The sequence below is a fragment of the Otolemur garnettii genome, unplaced genomic scaffold (assembly GCF_000181295.1).
Source record: "Otolemur garnettii isolate 467f Iridium unplaced genomic scaffold, OtoGar3 scaffold00124, whole genome shotgun sequence".
Taxonomy (NCBI): domain Eukaryota; kingdom Metazoa; phylum Chordata; class Mammalia; order Primates; family Galagidae; genus Otolemur; species Otolemur garnettii.
Window position 1 is genome coordinate 4,315,904 of NW_003852519.1, and position 6,562 is coordinate 4,322,465.

A 6,562-nucleotide genomic window follows, 5' to 3' on the forward strand; every position below is an offset into this window, starting at 1 on the left:
AAAAAAAAAAAAAAAAAAAAAAAAAATTCTAGGCAGATTATGAAATGACAATTTATAGCATTATCTTTTTTTTTTAATTTAGTGTGAACTGGAAATTAGTTATCTTGACCCTGCTTTGCCTCCTAAAAGACTAAATAAATACTTACTATACATGCAATCATATAGTCATCCTAAAAGAAAAAAAAAACTCTTATTCCAGTTTCATTAACAATATAAAATGAAAGAAAAGACATGAAAATCTAATTCAGGCTAATAAAACAGAAAGCCATTTTGATTACTGAGAGTTATGAGTTAGAAGAAACATATAACAAGAACTGGACTCATTTGAACTTTGTTGCATATGATTACTTAGGTTTAATTTTTTTAATTGTTTTTAATTATCTCAAATCTATTGGCATCTACAAACCAATGGTAAAGATGAGAATGACTATAATTTAGAACATGGTATTTTTTAAGGGTTGGAAATTCACTCTCTTAAATCATCTTTCCACTCAGGAAATCTTATTAATCGTTTTGTTAAATCTAAGTTATGTACAACTGACTGTGGTTTCATTGTTTACGTTTTTGACAGAGTTTGGGCACCTGGGATTCTAACTATTTCCCTGGCAGGTTTAACGTCCACTTTACGTTTAAGACTTTACACAGCTGGATTTGCTTTAGGAAAAGGACTCTAAGTAGATTAACTCCCATTATATCCCCCAGTAGGTCTGGCCATTCAGCATACAGTATTTATCTGCAAATCAACAAGTTATTTTATTACCCTAAATTCAATGTTTTACTTGTGTTCATTTGTCCTCATACTTAATGTTAAACCTACCTGAAACAACTTGCCATACTTTCAATGTTTTTTGTTTTTGAGACAGAGTCTTACTGTCACCCTGCCATCATAGCTCACAGCAACCTCAAATTCCTAGGTTCAAGTGATCCTCTTGCTTCAGCCTTCCAAGTAGCTGGGACTACCGACACCCACAATGCCCAGCTAGTTTTTTCTGTTTTTAGTTTTAGATGGGGTCTCACTCTTACTCAGATTCAGGCCAGTCTCCAACTCCTGAGCTCAAGCAATCCACCCACCTCAGCCTCCCAGAGTGTAGGATTACAGGCATGAGTCACTACGCCCAGCCTTTTAATATTTGTTGATAACAATAGATTTAATTTAGGACAACTGAGACAGCTTATGTCAATATAGTAGAGCAAAGTATTTGAAATGTAGACTCACTAAAATAAAGTATAATTAAGTCTAGTTTCCTTTATCAAGATGCTTTTATCAAGAGGCCTACCCCATAATGCTTCAACAAATGATGAAAAATTATAACTGCAGCATAGGATATAATTCCCTACCAGTTCTGATTCCAAAGGAGATGTTTAACTTTGTGAAATGCGTAAACTCCTGCTAGTTAGCACTAAAAGGAAATAATCAACAGATTAAAAGCATACTGATGTTTCTAATTCTACTAAATCACTAGTTCTGCATTCTTCCTACTAGCTTTTTAGTGATGGAATTTTAACTGTTGCCCAAAATGTGTTCAACTGGTAGCAAAAAAATACAGGTGATCTAAACCAGAAGAATCATACCAACTATAAAACTAAGCACACTATTCATCTCCATGGTAATAACTCTTTAAAAGACACAGAATCCAATTCATAGATCCCATTTTCAAACCAGGAGGTTTGCATGTCCATACTTTATAATACAGTGTCCTCTGCCAGACTAATACTACATAACAATCCAAGAGAGGTAACTTAAAGAAAATGCAGCAGTGGCCCTTTTAGTAATACTAAGTCCTGATGAATGGAAAGGTTCCTTATTACAAAGAACCTCAGAGGAGGTTTCACAAACACAGCGACAGTAATCAGGAACACCCTCCTAGGTGCTGTGTCATTAATTGAATTTGAAGGGTCAAACATTACTCCCAACACCACCATATCTACTTGAGGAAAGCATGTACCTTTTGCATGAAAATCCAGGAACTAATAACAGATTTTGCTATTTATATTTCAGTGCAATTATTTGTGCTTGGTAATTTACTTTGAATATAAAATAATGTTACATTTCTGAGATTTTTTAATAAGGTAAACAGCTAGGTGCGGTGGCTCATGCCTGTAATTCTAGCACACTAGGAGGCCAAGGCAGGTGGATTGCCTGAACTCTGGATTTCAAAACCATCCTGAGCAAGAGTGAGACCCAGTGTCGATAAATAGAAAAACTAGCCAGGTATTGTAGCCCAAGCTACTTGAGAGGCTGAAACAAGAGGATCACTTGAGCCCAGGAGTTTGAGGTTGCTGTGAGCCCATCTTGCCAAGCCATTCAGCCCTAGGGCAACAACAACAAAAAAGGGTTAAATTGAAATGTTCATTGCAGAGATGCTATTTCTAGAAATATATGAAGCATAATACATTTTGATATCAAGCTTTGGTAATAATATGTTCAAGCCAATAAAAATGTGTTAAAAGACACAATTAAGAAAATAAAAAGATAAGTCACAGACTGAAAGAATATATTTCTTTTAATATTTCTTGCAAACCAGTATGCTGGCAGTAATTCCCAGTTGTTTGGCTGTTAGTATTTTGTCTAAGAATTCTCCTTTCTACTTCACTTTTTTTTTTTCTCCTTTGCTTTTGAAGAATAATTTTACTGGATACAGAATTCTACATTAGTGATTTTTGGTCTTCTGCACTTCTGTGCTTTAAATATTTTATTCCACTCTCTTCTTGGTTTCTGAAGAGATGTACAATGTACATCTAAAGGGAGGTGAAGCCATCATCCTCCTGTTTCAAACTATTCTCTGTCTTTGGATTTTTGCAGTTTGAATACGATATGCCTATTTGCACATTTTTTGGTATTTATCCTGATCTTGTTGTGTGTCAATAATTGTGAGATTCCTAGATTTGTGGTTGGATGTCTGTCATTAGTTTTGAAAAATTCTGAGCCATTATTACTTCAAATATTTCTTTTGATCCCTTCCTTCAGAGCCTCATGGATTCCATTATGCATTTATTACATCTTTTCTAATTGTCTCAGTTGTTAGATATTCTGTTCCATTTTTTCATTCTTCCCTTTGCCTTTCAGTTTGGAAAGTTTCTACCGACCTATCTCCAAACTCACTGATTCTTCCCTTAGCCTCATCCAGTCTACCAATGGCATCAAAGGAATCAAAGACATTCTGCATTTCTATTACAAATTTTTTTATCTCTTTAGTTGTCTCACAAATCTTGATATATTCTGTTCGCATTTTTACACAATGTACATTTTACACAATGTACATTTTATCTCTTGAAACATCTTTTTTTCTTTTTTTTACAGTTTATTTTTCAGGGCTGGGTTTGAACCTGCCACCCCCGGTATATAGGGCCAGCGCCCTACTCTTTGAGCTACAGGTGCCGCCCTGAAACATCTTCTTTATCCTAAGGATTATTTAGAAGTGTGTTGCTTAGTTTCTAAATTTTGGAGACTTATTCATCTTTCTGTTAATGATTTCTAGTTTGCCTCCATCATGTTCACAGAACAAACTCTATGATTTCAATCCTTTTAAATTTGTTCAGGCAATTTTTGAAACCAAAACTATGGTTCATCTTGAGATGTACACTGCCTTCATTTAATGCTTTACTCAGGTATGAATAACTCTCCACGTCTTCTCCCTCCACCCACAGCTCCTGTATGCTGCCAGATTAGCGCTTTTAAGAAGGACATCTCAATTTAAGTCTTCACAATACATTCCTAGGGATCAAGAACCTAAAATGCTCCCTACTGGCTATGACAACATCCAGTGTGAGTTTACCTGCCTCACTGCCAAAGTGCATCACCAGCGGAACCCTCTTCATGACATCAAACCTTCTCTGTCTCTATGGTTTAACATATAATGTTCCCTATACCTGAAAAGAACTCTTCTCTCTCTACCAAAATCGTTTCTTTTCTTCTTCCCTTCCTCCTTCCAGGCCTGGCTCAAGTTTCATTTCTTCCATCAAAACCTCAATGGCTCTTCTGATGCCCAGAGATTTCTCCCTACTCTGAAATCTGAACCACACCATTCACACGTATACATATTCATTCTTTCAACATACATTGCATATCTGTATTACATAGTTATTTATCCCCACCCTATTCAGAAAGCATTTAAAGCAACAACTTAATATAATTTATTATTTAATATTGAATATTAAATATTTATCAGGATTACTAGGATGTCTCATAAGGTTGTTGATAAATGACAATATATGTGTGTGTTACAAAGCTGTTCATTAAATGATATATATAATAATCAATATGAATATTAAAAACAACTGAATATTAAATTCAATTATCATATGAAGGTAATGCACTATAACAAATTTCCACTGTAAAAATCTAACATATATGGATGCTATATTTTATGTTGGAAATGTAGTTCTAAAAGCAGAGAATGAAAAGTTAAGTAACTAAAAAATGAAGATAAACTGCATAACTCCCTTATCTACATATATGGGTCATTATGAAAGTTTTTGAAATACACAAAAATCAAGAAATGTAAAATCCATGTTGAAAAACAAAGGAAACTCTCCCAGCAACACTGATAAGCTCAGCAAGTTGGAACTTGCACAGGACAGTCAGAAAGGTCACTGTCAACTGGTTCTTGGAAGTGAAATAATGGACCAGTCTGTCCACACAGTTTGCCTGAAAACAAAAAAAAAAATCTTCAACAAGATTAAAGATTTACTGGATGTTAAATACTATTCTAAAGTAGATTTACAAATGACACTCCCATCCATACGACTTTTAAAATACTCCATTTACTCATTTCTGAAATACATTTCAGACGAAACGTTTATTCAACAACATGTATCATAGCGTCTTAAAGGCATGTATTCATATGACAAATTAATTCTTTCCGGATAGAATAATTAAAACTTTCTGGGCAACTGCTGAGTTTTTAGTTGGTTTAATCAAACACCGTAAACAAAATTCTCGTAATCTTTAAAATATCTATTCTCTTTTCAAAGTATTTTGAAGAGTCAAATTCAGAATATAAAACTTTATATAGTAAGTTTTCCATTAAAAATGTTTCACTGACTCAAGTTTTTTGCACCTCACATGACTTCATGTTAAAGATTCCAGGAGTTAAAATATTTTCTGAATGGTACTCATTTTTTCTACTATTCTTGGATTAAAATATTTCGTTTATTTTTCATGTAAAAGGCAGTAATTTCAGTCACAATAATTCTGCAAACTGGCAACACGAAGCCATTTGATGTGCTGTTATCTAACCCTACAGCTTGTACACTCGTACTCTGAATGAAGAAAAGAAGATGGTGAAGGAGTGTGTGAGTGTGCGTGGCTGCAGGTGAAGGGAGCAGTATGATTAATCACTATATGCTCTTTCCTTAAAATCTGATTTCATGGTGGAATTTTTTTCATCTTATCCACAAAAAAAAAAAAAAAGAAAGAAAAGAACACAAACTAAAAAAGTAGATTTTTTTCTTTTTAAAATTTTCTTTCTAAAATATTAAAGAGGTACAAATACCTTGGGTTACATGGATCAATTGTTTCTTCTAAATTGATTACTGCTTAAATAACTGCCTACTCCTAAAAGCAGTTAAGTCTAAAGTGAAACCATGCATTTCATAAAACTCTAACACTAGGGCCCCGTAACACAGCTCACTCATGACCAATAACCCATTTCCGTAAGTCTGTGTAACCATAGTCAGAAATGCTGACATATCTCTAGGCCTGGGCTTTCTCTTCCTAACAGATGAAGGGTCTATCAAAGAACCAGTTGCCGCACACAATTTCTGAAGGTGATCTACTGTAACAAGAAACTCTTATCAACACTGCATTCCATTTTGAGTCCACCAGTGCAAAACGCCCCGCAGGCTTTCCCACACAATCATGGTGGTGATGATAACAACTAGGAGGAGGAGAAATCACCCATGACAGTACTTTGATTATTTGTGCCTCATGCTGCATTAGGCACTTTCTGTACATTATCTCATTTAATCCTTACCATTCTATGATCTAGGTAATGCTACACCCATCATACAACTATGAATTTTGAGGATCAAGGAGAGTAATTCCCCAAATTAGAAGGTGCAGATTATGAATCCAGGCCTTTCTGTTACATCCTACGCTCATTATCTTAATAAAAACGCAATTGGTGAATGTTCCCCACAACTGTTTCCTCAGACTGGTCAATTACTTTTTCCGGAAGCCACTTATTTACTAAGTAAGAAACACCATTTCTTAGAGGGAAATGAAGAATATGATTTTCAATATAAGAGAACACAAAACAAAAGACTAATTACCAGGATCTACAAAGAACTCAAATTGGCTAAGAAAAATCAAACCACCCCATCAAAAGTAGTTACCAGATGACTCAGCTGAGCAATAATTTAGAGGTTAAAGCGGCTACAGGTAAATTAAAACCGTAGAGCTAACTCTGAACATTAAAGAACATGGTGCTGTCTTTGTTAAAGGTCCTGAACACAACCCCCTCAAATCGCTAACGAAGGAACTTGGTAAGTACATTGTGTGAGGAATATATAACATTTTCCTCCAGACTAAGACAGAGATAGTCAGAAGTTGCAACATTAG